This window comes from Engraulis encrasicolus, chromosome 15, assembly GCF_034702125.1.
Source record: "Engraulis encrasicolus isolate BLACKSEA-1 chromosome 15, IST_EnEncr_1.0, whole genome shotgun sequence".
Lineage (NCBI taxonomy): Eukaryota > Metazoa > Chordata > Actinopteri > Clupeiformes > Engraulidae > Engraulis > Engraulis encrasicolus.
In genome coordinates, this window is record NC_085871.1 from 8,561,165 (window position 1) to 8,583,883 (window position 22,719).

Sequence of the window (22,719 nt, forward strand, 5' to 3'; positions counted from 1 at the left end):
CCCAGCAAGGAGGAAACCAAATGACAGGAGCCCATTTCAACTACCAAGCAAGTTCAACCACCAAGTTTGGACACCAACAGCATGGTATTTCCATGCAGAATGGAATGTACGCTCCACAGACTGGTTACCATGGGAGTGGATCATGTAGAACATCCTTGAGACCTCAGGATTCCAGAACAATTCCTCCGGAATACTGTAACATTGCCAGTGGATACAACGTGGGGTCAGATGGCAACAAGAACGTCCAGAGGATACGTCCGGCTACTGCAACACAACAGATAACATCTTCAGCATCCTCTGTGACTCTCTATGTGCCTGTTCAGATGTATGTTGTCCAGAACAACCCACAGCAGAATCTGAACACACCAAGCAATGGATTGAATCCGACCGGTCAAGGCCAGGTGAATTTCAACAGCACCAACAAACCATCACACCCAGTTCAGACATCATTTCAGCCATCAAGCAGTCAACATCTTGACATCTCTCAACATCAGCCTTTGAACTTTGCCACTGAGGCAAAACAAATGCAACATCGACATATTACCCAAAGGAATAACAAGTTAAGCAAAGGCCATGCTGTTCAACCCACACATAACAGTGGAAAGAGACAGAAAATGGTATGTGGTACGTGGAGACAGAAAGCAGTACAAGCCTCCTCATCAGCCATGGGTGCACCTCAGTCAAGTGTCCCCAGCGCCAATGACCAGATGTTGAAAGGAAACCCTACATTGCTGACTGCTAACGAGAGTGCTCCACAGACACAGACTACCACAAACACAGACTCAGGCACAGGTTTGGCCTTTACTCTTGGCACGGTGAGAGAATTTTTGGCGTTCTTAGAACCGAGAGAGAAAACGCCAGAGAGAAAAGGCAATACACAAGACTTTGCACGCACAATACTTGATCTCTATTGGGCTGGAGATTATCACAACTACATAGTCACAGAACAAAAGGGCACCTTTGACAAAATCTTAACAAAGGCTACAAAGTTTGCAGCTGAGGAAGACAAAGTGGTGTTTTATGGCATGAAGACGGAGTCTTTGAATCGGCTGGCAAGCGCGTACAACAGTACTGCCAGTGATGTCACCATGGAAATCGGGAAATCGTCCTGGAGAAACATGAGTGACGAATCACTGGACATAGACAAGGAGTTGGCAGATGGAGAGTTTATGAAAGAAACCTTTCCATCAATCCTGGAGAACATGAAGAAACAACAACCCTATCTCAGTAACATCCAGCCTGAAAAAGAAAACAAAGACAGCACTGACATCCAGAAAATCACAATTGACTCATTAAAAGACTGTGTACAAATGTGTAATAACAGCCAGGATTTGGACAATGTAAAATCACCCCAGACTGTTGATGCAGATAGCACAGATGCTGACGCCTCTTTGTCGTGTGAACTTAAAGCTGAACAGTCCCAGACATCTGACCATCCTGGCAGTCCAGACGAAGCCATATTGTCCTTGGAGATCTCAGTGTCTGTGGATGAGCAAAGTTGTCTTTCACAGCTGATGGGCAAAGAGTCATCCTTAATTTGCCTCAAGACTAGCAACAAGAAAGAAAACTGCACTCTGGAGCACCAGCAAGATCTGCACCAGGACAACAGACATCCCACTGACAGACCATGCCCCTCCAAACATCAGGTGCAAGGTGTTGTCATGAAAGACTGTCGGGTAGTCTTGAAGAGGGTTGTTCTCCCTAAATTACAGATTCCCACTCCAACCCTGTCACACAGTGGAATTAAATCCAGCTCCCCCATCTCCCCATCTGCTCCCATGAAGAAAAGGTTGACCGAGTCAGAGGAGCGATCAAGTTCTACAGAGACTGAGGGAGGATGTGGGGTAAAAAGGTCAAGACGGTGTGTAGGAAACACCAGCCGTATCAGCCAACCACCACCCTCCAAGAAAAGCAAAACCGAATTACCCAAACACTCCCAAGACACCATCTCCAACGACATCACAAATGAATCCACCAGAACAAGACACTGGACTGGAAGTCCCATCTCTGCTTCAAGACAGAGCTCTCGGAAATCTTCAGTGATTTCATTTAGTCCAGTGGTACCAGCATCCAGAGATGATGTCAAGAAAAGGAAAGCAACTTTGAGGTTATACGGAGCCCAAAAAGTTGATGCCAAGGACAGGATCAGAAAGGCAAAGTATTATTCAGAATGTAGCCGAGATTGTCCGTCTGTACTTTCCATCGCCTATTCCCAGAAGAAGAGTTCTGCAAGAGATAAAATCATACAAAGCTGGGAGGGCAGTCTTGTTACCGCAACCAGAGGGAGGAGAAGAGATACTGACATGTTTACAAGGTAAATATGAGCTATGGTTACATTATTGAATACTTTGTCTTCCTACACGTAAATTTTAGTTGTCTATAGTCCTTTTTTTCACATTCTGAGTACAAGAGGTGACAGGTTAACACTGGTCTGCATGCTAATCTTGTTTTCCTCTTTATTCCCATCATCAACAGGTGCTGGTAAGATGACTTGGGAAATGAGAACTGGGTCAACAGAAGTCGTCCTGGTTATGAACAGTGTGTGCCATCATATCTTGAGGATGTGCAGTTTGAGCTACGACTAGAATTGTATCTGGATATTGTGAAATCTGCACACAATGTCCTCATCACATCCAATGTCTTGTTCAAATTGGTGTTATATCTCATGCTGGCCTTTCCCAGCATTTTACTGTGTTCATATGCAGCATGTTGTTGCACTTGTCTTTACAAACCCTTAAATTGTGTTTTACATTTCATGCCTTTTATACATGCATGTACAATACATATATTTTATATGGACAGTGTAAAGTATTTTTTTTTAAAATAATAAAGCAATGAATACAACTTCTGACATTGGTCTGTTGCCACTTCTTTTTCAACATGTATCGATATTTACATCCTGGAGTAAAACAAAAAACAAGGCACACACCCCTGAATAGTTAGGTCATTGTTAATTGCTTTGAAATGTTGTATGGCCATTATCCTGAATGGGAGATATGCATGGTCAATATACTGAATGAGAGAGGTACAGTATGCATTCAGTATCCTGATTGGGAGAGGAGCACATTCCAGGTGGATGGGCCATTTGGGGCCATTTAGGAGGAATGTGTGAATGGGTCTTTTTATTATTTATCGAAACATACATATATAAGTGGCAAAACAAAAGATAGAGGAAGTTTAATCAGGTTTTACATGGTTATGTATTTTTACACTGAAGTAAAAACAACAGCACTGAACTCTGATAATAACACATATCCCATTCATTCACTATGCATTGGAACCCCACAATAATTGGAACAATGTGTTTGTTTTATGCAATATAGGAGTTACCACAACACCACACACACACAACTTGATGCACCGGCTGTAGTAAATTTAATCAACGTCACAAAAAGCTCACTGCAGCAAGGCACTTGACTTGACAGGAGCACACACTGAATCAATAACTGAAGACTGAAAAGGACCTGAGAGACTGGCAGAAAGATTGTTTTGTTCGACTTTATTGGGGACAGGACAGTAGGAGAGAAAGACAGGAAGCGACTGGGGAGAGAGACAGGGAGGGGTCAGCAAATGACCCAGACGGGAATTGAACCCGGGTCGCCACCATAGCAGCCTAATGCCCTACCATTGGAGCCACAGTAGGACCTGGCAGAAAGATTTTGTGACAGGACATTCATTTCCTGTTAACCAACTCAAAATGCTTCATAGTGTGACCTATACTATGCCATACAAAGGCAAAGTGCAGTAACTACATATTTTGTCCAGATAGAGTTGAGACTGATCTTCATAACGTCTTTTATTCTATAATTTTGCTTTCTAGAAAGCCATTATTTAATACTATCCCTACTGATGTATCTCTAATGTGTTTGGCAGGCCATAACTTTGAAGGCATTTTCAGTTTCAATGTTTGCATAGTTACTGCACTTTGCCTTTGTAGGGCAGTAGGCCTATAGTTTCTGTTCATTCTTATTGACTATAGAAGTGAAGAGTTTGCTTTCTTGGATATGATATTGTATTCATCTCATTAATACATTAATACTTTCTCTCAAACACCCATGACCCATTTGAGAAGAGCTGGGGTCGGGGGTCGGGGGTCTAAAGCTAAAGAGATTCCAGTCACACACACCGGAACGTGAATTTACATATTTTTTTCACAGTGACAGTGAAACACATTAAAACTTTCCATAGATTATGTTATAACATACCTAAGAGGAAAAATAACAAAGTAAAACATTGTTCCAGTGGGATTCCATTATAGTAATTTGTTTGCAATCGTCTTATATCTTGAGGTTGTGCTTATATCTGAGGGTTAGATATGGGCCACTGTGACTGGCTCCTTTCAGGAAAGAAACACAATTATGCATCAGTACAGGGGCGGATTAAGAAATTATGCCCCCCTGGGCCAGACACTGTTAAGAAAATGTCATAAACAGTCTGCAAACGCAGTTAAACTTCCACTAGCTTTTGGTTAAGCAGTTAAGACACTGTAAGTCTCAAGAAATAAAAAGAGACATTCACACATCCCCCCTAATAGCCCCAGCCTAACGACCCATCTATGTAATTGCACCTCTCTCCCATTCATAAGCATATATCTCCCTTTCAGCATATTCTATATGCATATCTCTCCCATTCATACTGTCTATATGCATATCTCATACTTAACTGTGTGTCCCAGGCCCATTCAGCATAATGTCTATATGCAAACCTTATACATATCTGTAACTGTGTGCCCCAGGCCCATTAAGCATTTTGTCAACTTCACCCGAATCTCTGTCTCACATGTATTTCCCATTTCACCGTCACTCTCACCTGTGGGATCAGTGGCCCAACAGCAAATGCTGCATCTTCCAAACAGTTTATTCGTAATAAACTTGATTTCTTATCAGAATGTCATGTGATTTGACCAAACTCCAAAATAACTTAAGTTGTTCACAACTACATGAAGACATTTGGATGACATGACCTGGATGGATAAGAATGTTTGAAGGCAATGCTGCATCATCCTATTGACAGCATGGGGATTTATTGTAAATGCCTAACCATTTAGTGAAATACTGCATGAAAACAGCACAATGCAACCCAATTTAACAAGACTTGAGGCTTGCTAAGCAAACCAATTTGTTGTGCTTTAAAGGTCAGGCAACTATATAAAGTATATAGCCTATGTGAAAAAAATATTTGCAAACCATGTTTTCTGTCAATTCACAAAATGATGGACCTGATGATCTTAATGTGGTCCATACAAAATCTGATATAAAAGAGAGCCAGGATGGACGTGTGTGGTTTGCATAGTATATATACAGTAATTTGTCTTATTTGCTTTAGATGCAGCTTGATGTGTATTTTACTTTGTGGAAGTACATGTAAATACATTTAGTAAATACTGTGAGATTATATTATTGAGTTTATCCCCTTTTTTCCAGAAAATCCAACCTTCATTCTCTTTGTAGGGAGGAGACTATTGGTGTGGGGTGGGTGGGGCAACACTTGAGGGTCATAAATAGCGGAGCCTGCACTGCCTGGCATTCGATGCTCAGTTGCCTTTGATTGACAGATGGTGAACGGCAGCAGCACATCAACTACATGCCCTTTTGCCTTTGTAGGGCAGTAGGCCTATAGTTTCTGTTCATTATTATTGACTATAGAAGTGAAGAGTTTACTTTCTTGGATATGATATTGTATTCATCTCATTAATACATTAGGCTAATACTTTCTCTCAAACACCCATGACCCATTTGACATGAGCTGGGGTAGGGGGTGGGGGGTCTAAAGCTAAAGAGATTCCAGTCACACACATTGGAACGTGAATTTACATAGGCCTATTTTTTCACAGTGACAGTGAAACACATTAAAACTTTCCATAGATTATGTTATAACATACCTAAGAGGAAAAATAACAAAGTAAAACATTGTTCCAGTGGGATTCCATTATAGTAATTTGTTTGCAATCGTCTTATATCTTGAGGTTGTCCTTATATCTGAGGGGTTAGATATGGGCCACTGTGACTGGCTCCTTTCAGGAAAGAAACACAATTATGCATCAGTACAGGGGCGGATGGAGACATTATGCCCCCCTGGGCCAGACACTGTTAAGAAAATGTCACAAACATTCTGCAAACCCAGTTAAACTTCCACCAGCTTTTGGTTTGGCAGTTAGATACTGAAAGTCTCAGGAAATGAAGAGAGACATTCACACATCCCCCCAATAGCCCCAGCCTAACGACCCATCTATGTAATTGCACCTCTCTCCCATTCATAAGCATATCTCTCCCATTCAGCATATTGTCTATATGCATAGGCCCTATCTCTCCCATTCAGCATATTGTCTATATGCATATCTCTCCCATTCAGCATACTGTCTATATGCAAATGCAAACCTCATACATATACGGTATGTAACTGTGTGTCCCAGGCCCATTAAGCATTTTGTCAACTTCACCCCATCTCTGTCTCACATGCATTTCCCATTCCACCGTCACTCTCACCTGTGAGATCAGTGGCCCAACAGCAAAGTGAGCTTAGAATTATAAGGTTCTATCTCCGTTTAGGGTAGTTCTGAGATATTGAGCATCAAAGTTTTTACATCCCAGCTGGTTTGTGAGATAGAACGTTTTTATTTCATTAATAACAATGTAAAATAATACTTTTTTTCACAAAAATAACACCACACAGGCATTAATAAGCATGTGATGGGTCAGATTATGTAAAAAACTCAATTTTACCAAAAATGGAGATAGAACCTCAGCTCACGCAATGCTGCATCTTCCAAACAGTTTATTTGTAATGAACTTAATTTCTGATTAGAATTTCATGTGATTTGACCAAACTCCAAAATAACTTAAGTTGCTCACAACTACATGAAGACATTTGGATAACATGACCTGGATGGATAAGAATCTTTGAAGACAATGCTGCATCATCGTAATGACAGCATGGGGACTTACTGTAAATATGCCCAACCATTTAGTGAAATACTGCATGACAACAGCCAAATACAACACAATTTAACAAGACTTGAGGCAAGCTAAGCAAACAAATTTGTTGTGCTTTAAAGGTCAGGAAACTATATAAAGTGTATGGCATATGTGAAAAAACTAGTTGCAAACCATGGTCACTATAAATTCACAAAATTATGGACCTGATGATCTTCATGTGGTCCATACAGAATCTGATATAAAAGAGCCAGGAGATAGATGGATGTGTGTGGTCTGCACAGTGTATATACAGTAATTAATTTGTTTTCGTATTTGCTTTAGATGCATCTTAATGTGTATTTTACTTTGTGGAAGTACATGTATAAATACTGTGAGATTATATCATTGAGTTTTTCCCCTTTTTTCCAGAATATCCAACCTTCATCCTCTTTGTAGGGAGGAGACTATTGGTGTCGGGTGGGCGGGGCAACACTTGAGGGTCATAAATAGTGGGGAGCCTGCACTGCCTGGCATTTGATGCTCAGTAGCCTTTGGTTGACAGATGGTGAACCGCAGCAGAACATCAACTACGGGCAGACAGACTTCTGTGACACGTAAGTGATGCTCTAATCTAATGTTATTTTGGCTCATTTGTTTTGTTGTTACTTTGGCATGAGTGAAAAAATCCAAAAGCCTTACGACAAATAGCACTTTCTACTGAAGTATCACATGGTTTCGCATTGATAAATGAAATGTGGCATACTGTACCTATGTTACTGTTGAAATTGGGTTGTGAAGAAGATTCCAAGAAATATGGAAACATCCTCTTTCTATTATTTCTTTGTCTGTAGCCCCTTAATGCGCGCCGTACCTCCAGTGGCACGCTGTAATAGTCATTGAAATGTACCTACCATAGCACTACAATACTATGACGCAACACAGGCCCTTTAGTAATGCACCACGACTTGGTCATTACCCTTCTGGTAAAAACAAATGTATAAAGCCACGTCTTAAGGGGTGAACTACTTTAGAATTTGTTGTAGGCCTAGTAGTTTAGTCTGAGCCATGTTGGTGGGCCCATCTGCATAAAGTGGTTGCAGATGTTTCAACAAGTGTAGACTGTTAACAAGAGACTGTTAAGTCACTGCCGTCCAGTGTGTGGATCTGGCCATGTAACTGAACTGTTGTGTAGTGTAGCGTAATGCAATGACAAATTGTGTTGTCTTGTAGTAATATAAGGCAATAGTGTTGTTGGTCAGACGTTACAGTACTGACTGTGTCTAAATCCTGAGGTCAACTCGTGTTACATCTATAGTAGATCTAGGAGTCTGATTGTGTGAACTATTTCTGTGAAACTGATTTTCCTTTCTTCTGATCTTACAGCACAAAATATGTATCTTCAACCAAACCAAGTGATGCAGCAATACCCGGCTCAGTTCAACTACCCCATCAGTCACAACCACTATGTGAAGCAGACGGGAAATCAAACTGCAAGCTCCACTTCAAACCAGCAGGCAAACTGGCACGGCCAGCATGCCCAGCAAGGAGGAAACCAGACAACAGGAGCCCATTTCAACCACCAAGCAAGTTCAACTACCAAGTTTGGACACCAACAGCATGGTGTTCCCATGCAGAATGGAATGTACGCTCCACAGACTGGTTACCATGGGAGTGGATCCTGTGGAACATCATTGAGACCTCAGGATTCCAGAACCATTGCTCCGGAATACTGTAACATTGCCAGTGGATACAACATGGTGTCAGATGGCAACAAGAACTTCCAGATGATACAACCAGCTACTGCAACACAACAGATAACATCTTCAGCATCCTCTGTGACTCAATATGTGCCTGTTCAGATGTATGTTGTCCAGAACAACCCACAGCAGAATCTGAACACACCAAGCAATGGATTACAACTGACCGGTCAAGGCCAGGTGAATTTCAACAGCACCAACACAGCATCACACCCAGTTCAGACATCATTTCAGCCATCAAGCAGTCAACATCTTGTCATCTCTCAACATCAGACTTCAAACTCTGCCACTGAGGCAAAACAAATGCAACATCGGCACAATACCCAAAGGAATAACAGGTCAAGCAAAGGCCATGCTGTGCAACCCACACATAACAGTGGAACGAGACAGAAAATGGTACGTAGTACGTGGAGACAGAAAGCAGTACAAGCCTCCTCATCAGCCATGGGTGCACCTCAGTCAAGTGTCCCCAGCGCCAATGACCAAATGTTGAAAGGAAACTCGACATTGCTGACTGCTAACGAGACTGCTCCACAGACACAGACGACCACAAACACAGACTCAGACACAGGCTTGGCCTTTACTCTTGGCACGGTGAGAGAATTTTTGGCGTTCTTGGAACCGAGAGAGAAAACGCCAGAGAGAAAAGACAATACACAAGACTTTGTACGCACTATACTTGATCTCTATTGGGGTGGAGATTATCACAACTACATCGTCACAGAACAGAAAGGCACCTTTGACAAAATCTTAACAAAGGCTACAAAGTTTGCAGCTGAGGAAGACAAGGTGGTGTTTTATGGCATGAAGACGGACTCTTTGAATCGGCTGGCAAGCGCGTACAACAGTACTGCCAGTGATGTCACCATGGAAACTAGGAAGTCGTCCTGGAGAAATGTGAGTGACGAATCACTGGACATAGACAAGGAATTGGCAGATGGAGATTTTATGAAAGAAAACTTTCCATCAATCCTGGAGAACATGAAGAAACAACAACCCTATCTCAGTAACATCCAGCCTGAAAAAGAAAACAAAGACAGCACTAACATCCAGAAAATCACAATTGACTCATCAAAAGACTGTGTACAAATGTGTAATAACAGCCAGGTTTTGGACATTGTACAATCACCCCAGACTGTGGATGCAGATAGTACATGTGATGACCCAGCCACTGCCATGGAGGTAGACACCTCTTCGCTATGTGAACTTAAAGCTGAACAAATATCTGCCCAACCTGGCAGTCCAGACGAAGCCGTATTGTCCTTGGAGATCTCAGTGTCTGTGGATGAGCAAAGTTGTCTTTCACAGCTGATGGGCAAAGAGTCATCCTTAATTTGCCTTGAGACTAGCAACAAGACAGAAAACAACTGCACTCTGGAGAACCAGCAAGATCTGCACCAGGACAACAGACATCCCACTGACAGACCATGCCCCTCCAAACATCAGGTGCAAAGTGTTGTCATGAAAGACTGTCGGGTAGTCCTGAAGAGGATTGTTCTCCCTAAAGTACAGATTCCCACTCCGTTCCTGTCACACAGTGGAATTAAATCCAGCTCCCCCATCTCCCCATCTATTCCCATGAAGAAAAGGTCGACAGAGTCAGACAAGCAATCAAGTTCTACAGAGACTGAGGGAGGGCATGGGGTAAAAAGGCTAAGACGGTGTGTAGGAAAAGCCAGCAGCATCAGCCAACCACCGCCCTCCAAGAAATGCAAAACCGAATTACTCAAACACTCCAAAGACACTATTTCCAAAGACACCACATATGAGCCCACCGAAGCAAGACACTGGACTGGAAGTCCCATCTCTGCCTCAAGAGGGAGCTCTCGGAAATCCTCACTGATTTCATCAAGTCCAGTTACACCAGCATCCAGAGAGGACATCAAGAAAAGGAAAGCAACTTTGAGGTTATACGGAGCCCAAAAAGTTGATGCTAAGGAGAAGAGCAGAAAGGCAAAGTATTATTCAGACTGTAGCCGAGATTGTCCACCTCTACATTCCATCGTCTACTCTCCCAAGAAGAGTTCTGCAAGAGATAAAATCATGCAAAGCTGGGAGGGCAGTCTTGTTACCACAACCAGAGGGAAGAGAAGAGACACTGACATGTCTACAAGGTAAATATGAGCTATGGTTACATTATTGAATACGTTGTCTTCCTACACGTAAATTTAAGTTGTCTATAGTCCTTTTTTCACATTCTGAGTATGACAAGAGGTGACAGCTCAACACTGGTCTGCATGCTAATCTTGTTTTCCTCTTTATTCCCATCATCAACAGGTGCTGCTAAGATGACTTGGGAAATGGCAACTGGGTCAACAGAAGTCTTCCTGGTCATGAACAGTGTGTGCCATCATATCTTGAGGATGTGCAGTTTGAGCTACGACTAGAATTGTATCTGGATATTGTGATATCTGCACACAATGTCCTCTTCACATCCGATGTCTTGTTCAAATTGGTGTTTTATCTCATGCTGGCCTTTCCCAGCATTTTACTGTGTTCATATGCAGCATGTTGTTGCACTTGTCTTTACAAACCGTTAAATTGTGTTTTACATTTCATGTCTTTTATACATGCATGTACAATACATATATTTTATATTGACAGTGAAAAGTATTTTGTATTTTTTAAATAAAGCAATGAATACAACTTCTGACATTGGTCTGTTGCCGCTTCTTTTTCAACATGTATCGATATTTACATCCTGGAGTAAAAAAAACAAAAAAACAAGGCACACACCCCAGAATAGTTAGGTCATTGTTAATTGCTTTGAAATGTTGTATGGCCATTATCCTGAATGGGAGATATGCATGGTCAATATACTGAATGAGAGAGGTACAGTATGCATTCAGTATCCTGATTGGGAGAGGAGCACATTCCAGGTGGATGGGCCATTTGGGGCCATTTAGGAGGAATGTGTGAATGGGTCTTTTTATTATTTATCGAAACATACATATATAAGTGGCAAAACAAAAGATAGAGAAAGTTTACTCAGGTTTTACATGGTTATGTATTTTTACACTGAAGTAAAAAACAACAGCACTGAACTCTGATAATAACACATATCCCATTCATTCACTATGCATTGGAACCCCACAATAATTGGAACAATGTGTTTGTTTTATGCAATATAGGAGTTACCACCACACCACACAGACACCACTTGATGCACTGGCTAAATTTGATCAAGGACACAAAAAGCTCACTGCAGCAAGGCACTTAACTTTATGACAGGAGCTCACACTGAATCAATAACTGAAGACTGAAAAAGGACCTGAGAGACTGGCAGAAAGATTGTTTTGTTCGGCTTTATTGGGGACAGGACAGTAGGAGAGAAAGACAGGAAGCGACTGGGGAGAGAGACAGGGAGGGGTCAGCAAATGACCCAGACCAGAATTGAACCCGGGTCGCCGGCATAGCAGCCTAATGCCCTACCATTGGAGCCACAATAGGACCTGGCAGAAAGATTTTGTGACAGGACATTCATTTCCTGTTAACCAACTCAAAATGCTTCATAGTGTGACCTATACTGTGCCATACAAAGGCAAAGTGCAGTAACTACATATTTTGTCCAGATATAGTTGAGATAGAGTTGAGACTGGTCTTCATAACGTCTTTTATTCTATAATTTTGCTTTCTAGAAAGCCATTATTTAATACTATCCCTACTGATGTATCTCTAATGTGTTTGGCAGGCCATAACTTTGAAGGCATTTTCGGTTTCAATGTTTGCATAGTTACTGCACTTTGCCTTTGTAGGGCAGTAGACCTATAGTTTCTGTTCATTCTTATTGACTATAGAAGTGAAGAGTTTGCTTTCTTGGATATGATATTGTATTCATCTCATTAATACATTAATACTTTCTCTCAAACACCCATGACCCATTTGAGAAGAGCTGGGGTCGGGGGTCGGGGGTCTAAAGCTAAAGAGATTCCAGTCACACACACCGGAACGTGAATTTACATATTTTTTTCACAGTGACAGTGAAACACATTAAAACTTTCCATAGATTATGTTATAACATACCTAAGAGGAAAAATAACAAAGTAAAACATTGTTCCAGTGGGATTCCATTATAGTAATTTGTTTGCAATCGTCTTATATCTTGAGGTTGTGCTTATATCTGAGGGTTAGATATGGGCCACTGTGACTGGCTCCTTTCAGGAAAGAAACACAATTATGCATCAGTACAGGGGCGGATGGAGACATTATGCCCCCCTGGGCCAGACACTGTTAAGAAAATGTCACAAACATTCTGCAAACCCAGTTAAACTTCCACCAGCTTTTGGTTTGGCAGTTAGATACTGAAAGTCTCAGGAAATAAAAAGAGACATTCACACATCCCCCCTAATAGCCCCAGCCTAACGACCCATCTATGTAATTGCACCTCTCTCCCATTCATAAGCATATCTCTCTTTTTCAGCATATTGTCTATATGCATATCTCTCCCATTCAGCATATTGTCTATATGCATATCTCATACTTAACTGTGTGTCCCAGGCCCATTCAGCATAATTTCTATATGCAAACCTCATACTTATGTGTAACTGTGTGCCCCAGGCCCATTAAGCATTTTGTCAACTTCGCCCGAATCTCTGTCTCACATGTATTTCCCATTTCACAGTCACTCTCACCTGTAGGATCAGTGGCCCAACAGCAAATGCTGCATCTTCCAAACAGTTTATTTGTAATAAGCTTGATTTCTTATTAGAATTTCATGTGATTTGATCAAACTAAAAAAATAACTTCAGTAGCTTGCAACTTCATAAAGACATTTGGATAACATGACTTTGATGGATAAGGAGGCATGGTGCATCATCTTATTGACAGCATCTTGGGATTTATTGTGACTATGCCTCCATTGATCTAGTGAAATACTGCATGAAAACAGCACAATTTAACAAGACTTGAGGCAGGATAAGCAAACCATTTTGTCACGCTTTAGTCAGCAAAACCATATAAGGAATAAACAGTACGTGAAGAAAACTATTTGCAAACCATGTTTGCTATGAATTCACCAAATGAGGAGGATGGCATGTCTAAATGTGGCCCAAACAGGATCTGCTATAAAAGAGCCAGGATAGATGGATGTGTGTGGTCTACATAGTGTATATAGGCCTACAGTAATTTGTCATCTTATTTGCTTTAGATGCACCTTATTTTACTTTGTGGAAGTACATGTATAAATACTGTGAGATTATATCAATGAGTTTTCCCCCTTTTTTCCAGAAAATCCAACCTGCTTCATCCTCTTTGTAGGGAGGAGACTATTGGTGTCGGGTGGGCGGGGCAACACTTGAGGGCGATAAATAGCGGGGAGCCTGCACTGCCTGGCATTCGATGCTCAGTTGCCTTTGATTGGCAGATGGTGAACGGCAGCAGCACATCAACTACGGGCAGACAGACTTCTGTGACACGTAAGTGATGCTCTAATCTAATGTTATTTTGGCTCATTTGTTTTGTTGTTACTTTGGCATGAGTGACTAAATCAAAAAGCCTTACAACAAATAGCACTTTCTGCTGAATTATCACATGGTTTTGCATTGATAAATGAAATGTGACATGCTGTATGTAACTGTTGAAATTGGGTTGTGAAGAGGATTCCAAGAAATGTGGAAAATCCTCTTTCTATTATTTCTTTGTCTTTAACTACTTTAGAATTTGTTGTAGGCCTAGTAGTTGAGTCTGAATGGCCATGTTGGTGGGCCCATCTGCATAAAGTGGTTGCAGATGTTTCAACAAGTGTAGACTGTTACCAAGAGACTGTTAAGTACCATCCAGTGTGTGGATCTGGCCATGTAACTGAACTGTTGTGTAGTATAGTGTAATGCAGTGACAAATTGTGTTGTCTTGTAATGTAAGGAAATACTGTTGTTGGTCTGAAGTTATGTGTCTAAATTCTGGGGTCAACTCCTATTACATCTATAGTATATCTAGACTAGGAGTCTGGTTGTGTGAACTTTCTCTGTGAAACTGATTTTTCCTTTCTTCTGATCTTCCTACAGCACAAAATATGCATCTCCAACCAAACCAAGTGATGCAGCAATACCCGGCTCAGTTCAACTACCCCAGCGGTCACAACCACTATGTGAAGCAGACAGGAAATCAAACTGCAAGCTCCACTTCAAACCAGCAGGCAAAATGGCATGACCAGCATGCCCAGCAAGGAGGAAACCAGACGACAGGAGCCCATTTCAACCACCAAGCAAGTTCAACCACCAAGTTTGGACACCAACAGCATGGTGTTCCCATGCAGAATGGAATGTACACTCCACCGACTGGTTACCGTGGAAATGGATCATGTGGAACATCCTTGAGACGTCAGGATTCCAGAACCATTGCTCCGGAATACTGTAACATTGCCAGTGGATACAACATGGTGTCAGATGGCAACAAGAACTTCCAGAGGATACAACCAGCTACTGCAACACAACAGATAACATCTTCAGCATCCTCTGTGACTCTCTATGTACCTGTTCAGATGTATGTTGTCCAGAACAACCCACAGCAGAATCTGAACACACCAAGCAATGGATTACATCTGACCGGTCAAGGCCAGGTGAATTTCAACAGCACCAACAAAGCATCACACCCAGTTCAGACATCATTTCAGCCATCAAGCAGTCAACATCTTGACTTCTCTCAACATCAGCCTTTGAACTCTGCCACTGAGGCAAAACAAATGCAACATCGGCACAGTACCCAAAGGAATAACAAGTTAAGCAAAGGCCAAGCTGTGCAACCCACACATAACAGTGGAAAGAGACAGAAAATGGTACGTGGTATGTGGAGACAGAAAGCAGAACAAGCCTCCTCATCAGCCATGGGTGCACCTCAGTCAAGTGTCCGCAGTGCCAATGACCAGATGTTGAAAGGAAACCCTACATTGCTGACTGCTAACGAGACTGCTCCACAGACACATACTACCACAAACACAGACTCAGGCACAGGCTTGGCCTTTACTCTTGGCACGGTGAGAGAATTTTTGGCGTTCTTGGAACCGAGAGAGAAAACGCCAGAGAGAAAAGGCAATACACAAGACTTTGCACGCACAATACTTGATCTCTATTGGGGTGGAGATTATCACAACTACATTGTCACAGAACAAAAAGGCACCTTTGACAAAATCTTAACAAAGGCTACAAAGTTTGCAGCTGAGGAAGACAAGGTGGTGTTTTATGGCATGAAGACAGACTCTTTGAATCGTCTGGCAAGCACGTACAACAGTACTGCCAGTGATGTCACCATGGAAACTAGGAAGTCGTCCTGGAGAAATGTGAGTGACGAATCACTGGACATTGACAAGGAGTTGGCGGATGGAGATTTTATGAAGGAAACCTTTCCATCAATCCTGGAGAACATGAAGAAACAACAACCCTATCTCAGTAACATCCACCCTGAAAAAGAAAACAAAGACAGCACTGACATCCAGAAAATCACAATTGACTCAACGAAAGACTGTGTACAAATGTGTAATAACAGCCAGGTTTTGGACATTGTACAATCACTGCAGACTGTGGATGCAGATAGTACATGTGATGACCCAGCCACTGCCATGGAGGTAGACACCTCTTCGCTATGTGAACTTAAAGCTGAACAAATATCTGCCCAACCTGGCAGTCCAGGCGAAGCCATATTTTCCATGAAGATCTCTGTGTCAGTGGATGACCAAAGTTGTCTTCCACAGCTGATGGGCAAAGAGCCATCCTTAATTTTCCTCGAGACTAGCAACAAGAAACAAAACTGCACTATGGAGAACCAGCAAGATCTGCACCAGGACAACAGACATCCCACTGACAGACCATGCCCCTCCAAACATCAGGTGCAAAGTGTTGTCATGAAAGACTGTCGGGTAGTCCTGAAGAGGATTGTTCTCCCTAAATTACAGATTCCCACTCCAACCCTGTCACACAGTGGAATTAAATCCAGCTCCCCCATCTCCCCATCTGCTCCCACGAAGAAAAGGTCGACAGAGTCAGACAAGCAATCAAGTTCTACAGAGACTGAGGGAGGGCATGGGGTAAAAAGGCTAAGACGGTGTGTAGGAAAAGCCAGCAGCATCAGCCAACCACCGCCCTCCAAGAAATGCAAAACCGAATTACTCAAACACTCCAAAGACACTATTTCCAAAGACACCACATATGAGCCCACCGAAGCAAGACATTGGACTGGAAGTCCCGTCTCTGCCTCAAGAGGAAGCTCTCGAAAATCTTCAGTGATTTCATTTAGTCCAGTGGCACCAGCATCCAGAGATGAAGTCAAGAAAAGGAAAGCAACTTTGAGGTTATATGGAGCCCAACAAGTTGATGCCAAGGAGAAGATCAGAAAGGCAAAGTATTACACAGACTGTAGCCGAGATTGTCCACCTGTACTTTCCATTGGCTACTCTCCCAAGAAGAGTTCTGCAAGAGATAAAATCATGCAAAGCTGGGAGGGCAGTCTTGTTATCGCACCCAGAGGGAGGAGAAGAGACACTGACATGTCTACAAGGTAAATATGAGCCATGGTTACATTATTGAATACTTTGTCTTCCTACACGTAAATTTAAGTTGTCTATGTCCTTTTTTCACATTCTGAGTATGACAAGAGGTGACAGCTTAACACTGGTCTGCATGCTAATCTTGTTTTCCTCTTTATTCCCATCATCAACAGGTGCTGCTAAGATGACTTGGGAAATGGCAACTGGGTCAACAGAAGTCTTCCTGGTCATGAACAGTGTGTGCCATCATATCTTGAGGATGTGCAGTTTGAGCTACGACTAGAATTGTATCTGGATATTGTGATATCTGCACACAATGTCCTCTTCACATCCAATGTTCAAATTGGTGTTTTATCTCATGCTGGCCTTTCCCAGCATTTTACTGTTTTCATATGCAGCATGTTGTTGCACTTGTCTTTACAAACCCTTAAATTGTGTTTTACATTTCATGCCTTTTATACATGCATGTACAATACATATATTTTATATTGACAGTAAAGTATTTTGTATTTAAAGCAATGAATACAACTTCTGACATTGGCCTGTTGCTGCTTCTTTTTCAACATGTATCGATATTTACATCCTCAGTTGCTTTGTGATAACATCCAACCAATACAGGTTGCTGGGAGGTCCACCAGGAACGCTGTATTGGGCAACTGTAGGGTACCACACCGCAAAACGGTCTTTGGCCAGTCTTCATTCCTGATTAAAGGAACTAATCAATGGAATAGCTTGCCATCTGATATCAAGGCTATTCACAATCATGAGCAGTTTAAAACTCAGCTGAAGGAGTTCCTAAAAAAAAAAAAAAGCAACCAGGTATGTAGTCATGTGTGAGTGTGCTTATTGGGTAGAGATTGCAGATTATTGGGGGGGGGGGGGGTAATTGGTGCGTGCATGTGTGTGTGAGAGTGAGGGGTGGGGGCAATTGATATGGTGTGTGTGAGTGGGGGGGGGGCTGATTTTGTGTGTGTGTGTGTGTGTGTGTGTGTGTGTGTGTGTGTGTGTGTGTGTGTGTGTATTGTGTGGGTGATAATGTGTAAAAATACATAACAGTAAGTACAGGACAGATGTAGGATTGGTAGGAAATGTGACTGATGTTTAGTGAATGCATGAGATGGATGGAAGAATATACACCAATTTTAAGTATGATTGAAAGTTTCAAAAATGAATGATTGGACTGAATGAGTGTATAGGCTGTTCTTATGATAATACTGTTTTATTTGTTATTGCTGCTATTGTATTGTTTTAAAAGCCCTTCTAGGGACGAGCATTGGAAATTAGCTTTTGGCTATAAATGCTATGATGCTTGCTGTTTTGGTTGTTATGCAACCTACATGTTATGTATCTGTCCCTATCAAATAAACTAAACTAAACTAAGTAAAAAAACAACAAAAAAAAACAAGGCACACACCCCTGAATAGTTAGGTCATTGTTAATTGCTTTGAAATGTTGTATGGCCATTATCCTGAATGGGAGATATGCATGGTCAATATACTGAATGAGAGTGGTACAGTATGCATTCAGTATCCTGATTGGGAGAGAAGCACATTCCAGGTGGATGGGTCATTTGGGGCCATTTAGGAGGAATGTGTGAATGGGTCTTTTTATTATTTATCGAAACATAGGCCTACATATACAAGTGGCAAAACAAAAGATATAGGAAGTTTAATCAGGTTTTACATGGTTATGTATTGTTACACTGAAGTAAAAAAACACAGCACTGAACTCTGATAATAACACATATCCCATTCATTCACTATGCATTGGAACCCCAGAGTAATTGGAACAATGTGTTTGTCTTATGCAGTATAGGAGTTACCACAACACCACACACATACAACTTGATGCACCGGCTGTAGTAAATTTAATCAACGACACAAAAAGCTCACTGCAGCAAGGCACTTGACTTGACAGGAGCACACACTGAATCAATAACTGAAGACTGAAAATGACCTGAGAGACTGGCAGAAAGATTGTTTTGTTTGACTTTATTGTGGACAGGACAGTCGGAGAGATAGACAGGAAGTGACTGGGGAGAGAGACAGGGAGGGTCAGCAAATGACCCAGACCGGAATTGAACCCGGGTCGCCCGCATAGCAGCCTAATGCCCTACCATTGGAGCCACAGTGGAACCTGGTAGAAAGATTTTGTGACAGGACATTAATTTCCTGTTAACCAACTCAAAATGCTTCATAGTGTGACCTATACTGTGCCATACAAAGGCAAAGTGCAGTAACTACATATTTTGTCCAGATAGAGTTGAGACTGATCTTCACAACGTCTTTTATTCTATAATTTTGTTTTCTAGAAAGCCATTATTAAATACTATCCCTACTGATGTATCTCTAATGTGTTTGGCAGGCCATAACTTTGAAGGCATTTTCAGTTTCAATGTTTGCATATGTAACAGGTGGAAGTAGTCGGCCCATTTCCTGATGTAATCTCCAATTGGTGGATCGTACTTATACCCAGGGGGTGTTCACTCACGGAACTAGCTACTAGCCACAACTGGCTAACCCTAACCACGGGACAGTGCAAAATGAATGGGTGTCAATGGAGTTTTCTACCATTATAATTTTTGTGATTTTTTAAATAATTTTTTGTCCTGAAATATTAATATTAAGTTCGAAGCTAGAAATAATAAGACCGCATTTGAGTAGGGTTTCGATTATTTTGCGCCACTAGATTATTATATACTGGGTCACAAAGCTCAATTTTTATGGGGCCAAACCCATAAACATTAGCACGATGCTAGCGAGTACAGGTTGAAATCTTCTAACCTGCTGTAAAACTACACACCTGAACGATTTGTCAAGACAGCCTATTGTTAAACAACAGTCATAGTGCTTACCAGGAATGTTTTGTTGATAATATTTGTGACTGGAAATGGCAGTAGCAATGTATTTAGCATGGGTTCCCCTTTCCATACATTTTCCCACATGAAGGACTGGCCTACGCTCGTTACTGCATTATGCATGCAAAGCTAACTGGCTACAATGGGAACCAATAAGACTGAGCCTTCTCCCTGTGATCTAATAGAGCTCTTCAGTAACGCGGAAGCATGTAGTAGACTGTAGTCTTTCATGTTAGCATTTAAGGACATCCTGGTTCGTATCGGCTTCCGGCCTCCCATTGGGAATGAATAGGGGCCAGTTTCAAATAAGCTCTGAGTGCAAGCACGCGCTTAGCGAACCCCCGCAAGCTGTCGAGGGTGTTAAAAATAGGCTGTAGGTATGACATGGTTGATCATTTTGTGTCAAACTTCGACATAAATACGATATTGCGTCCATATGCTAAACCCGGAAACTTTTGGCGACTACAGAAGCGGCGCCTGTATCTAACGTCATGTACGTGCGGAGGGTTGTACCCATGGCAACCAAAGGAAAGCATGTAGTTCGGAAGTTTTAATGATCAGAAAGGGGTTAGCAATATTGAATTAAAATCGTCATGATTTAACATGTGAATACACCAACATGATGATACGATCCGTTCCACTAATGAGAAAGGGATGCGGGGACACGCTAATGTCCGTTGTTGGCGTGCAACTTATATTTTTAGCCAAACCTGAATTTCTATGGCGTGTTGCAATGTAAAAAATCGCCATAGAACCGGAAGTCCATACGCCGCATACAAGTTGACGTCAACGCTGAAGACCTCTATAAATTGACAGGTATGGGTAGCTTGCGTGGTTTCCCTATCCTTCCGGTGCGCCTGGGTGTGTTGTGGTGGCGCAAGGTGCGTTGGCACTGCGTTTGGACGTCTGTGATGACTGGGTGAGTGCAGCATCTTTCGTGACCATGTAGCAATTGTCGGTTCTGCATACTGGTTTTATATTTGCGCTTTCTTGCATGTGTAGTTGAGCAGGGTGCCTTTGTGCCACCAGTGTGATAAGTTTCGTGGAAACAGCTTGCTGTGGTCGAAATCCTTTCTGCACAAATATGGTTGCTGTGTAATTAACGTGGGTGGATTGCTGTGCCTATTTATTTGTAGATTCACGGGTAACGTCCATGGGATAGGCTGAACAGGTGTTTTAAACCTCAGAACTCACCATTTCTCTGTGTCTGTCCTCCATCAGCACTTTTATGTCCACCATATTCGATTGTTGAACTTTTATGTGCATTGAGAATAAAAAAGAGAATTAATTGTTTTTCATAACCTTGCCTCGTTTTCCTTTACGAACCTGTGTGTCCTTGGTTGCTAGTGGTTCAACTAAATTTTCCAGTGGGGAGTTGCCTCCCCCTGGTGGCGTAGTCAGTAATTACATTGAAAACCTATTTCTACCATGAAGACTCGAGAGGCAAATGAACGTTATTAACATTTATTGAACAATAGACATGATACAAAAATGCATGAATCCGTTTGGCGAACAATTACACTTGATACAAAATGCATGAATCTGTTTGGCGAAGGTTCCCGTCTTCGCGTTGAACTCCGGGGTAGGACAGCATATCCTCCAGCGGAGATGGAGGCGGGCGTAGCCTGCCCCCTAACAGACGGGAACCACTGGTGACGGTGGACGGAGGGGTGGTGGTGGCTTCAAAGACGGCTTAACTGGAAAGCAGAGAACAGAATGAGTGACTGATTTTTAAACAAACGTGAATGCGATCCATTGGCTGAGAGGGAACGATGCATGAGTGATGCGTAACGGGGATTCCCAAATCTCGCGTTGTGATTGGTTGACGACCCTGGGCAATGATGACGCATGTATGATCTGTCAAAAGGGAGATTGGATGGTTAGCCTAGTAAGTTTGACAGCCGAGAAATTCGAGTCTCCCTGGTAGAATTTACGCAAGCTCCCATTTCCAAAACCAAACATTTCTCTCAAACACCCATGACCCATTTGAATCAGTACAGTGCACCATTATGCATCAGTACAGGGGCGGATTAAGAAATTATGGCCCCCTGGGCCAGATACTGTCTTGCCTGCCCCCCCATACTTTTAAATGCTGAATCCACCAAACAGTATGTAGGCCTACACACAACACAGTCATTTTTGTAGCAACCACAATCAATGGTAGCAACTCATGAACTCAAATAATTGGAAAGATAATTATTGCAAAGGTGGTTTTGAAGGCCAGTTTGGGTCGTGGCCATGGGACCAAGTCGGCCTGGCCCCTTGGGGCCTCTGTCCCCTTTTCCCCCCTTGGGCCCCCCACCCTCAGACCTGACTTGGTCTATGGGACTATACCAGTTCATTACCTCCGCCAGGAGGTTATGTGATCGCCCGATTTGTTTGTTTGTTTGTTCGTGTGTTCGCACCTGGCCTCTTGCGCCACGTCACAATGGCAAAGTCATCAGACCGAATTAGAGCACTTATAAAGGCTGGACAGGGTGTGATGACGTCACGTCCCAGCGAGTATCCATCATTTGCATTGACGTCACAATATTACGTAATCGTTTTTGCTGGACGGCAGAAGTACACATTCGTACATAGGAATTATGCAGACGAAGACAACTTTGACCATAAAATACCAAAGAAACACGTAGTTCTTGTATTCACTGTCGAAAATGCCACGGGTGTCCTGGCACCTTCGCAGACTGCCACGGGGTGTGCGAGGTGAATTGGACA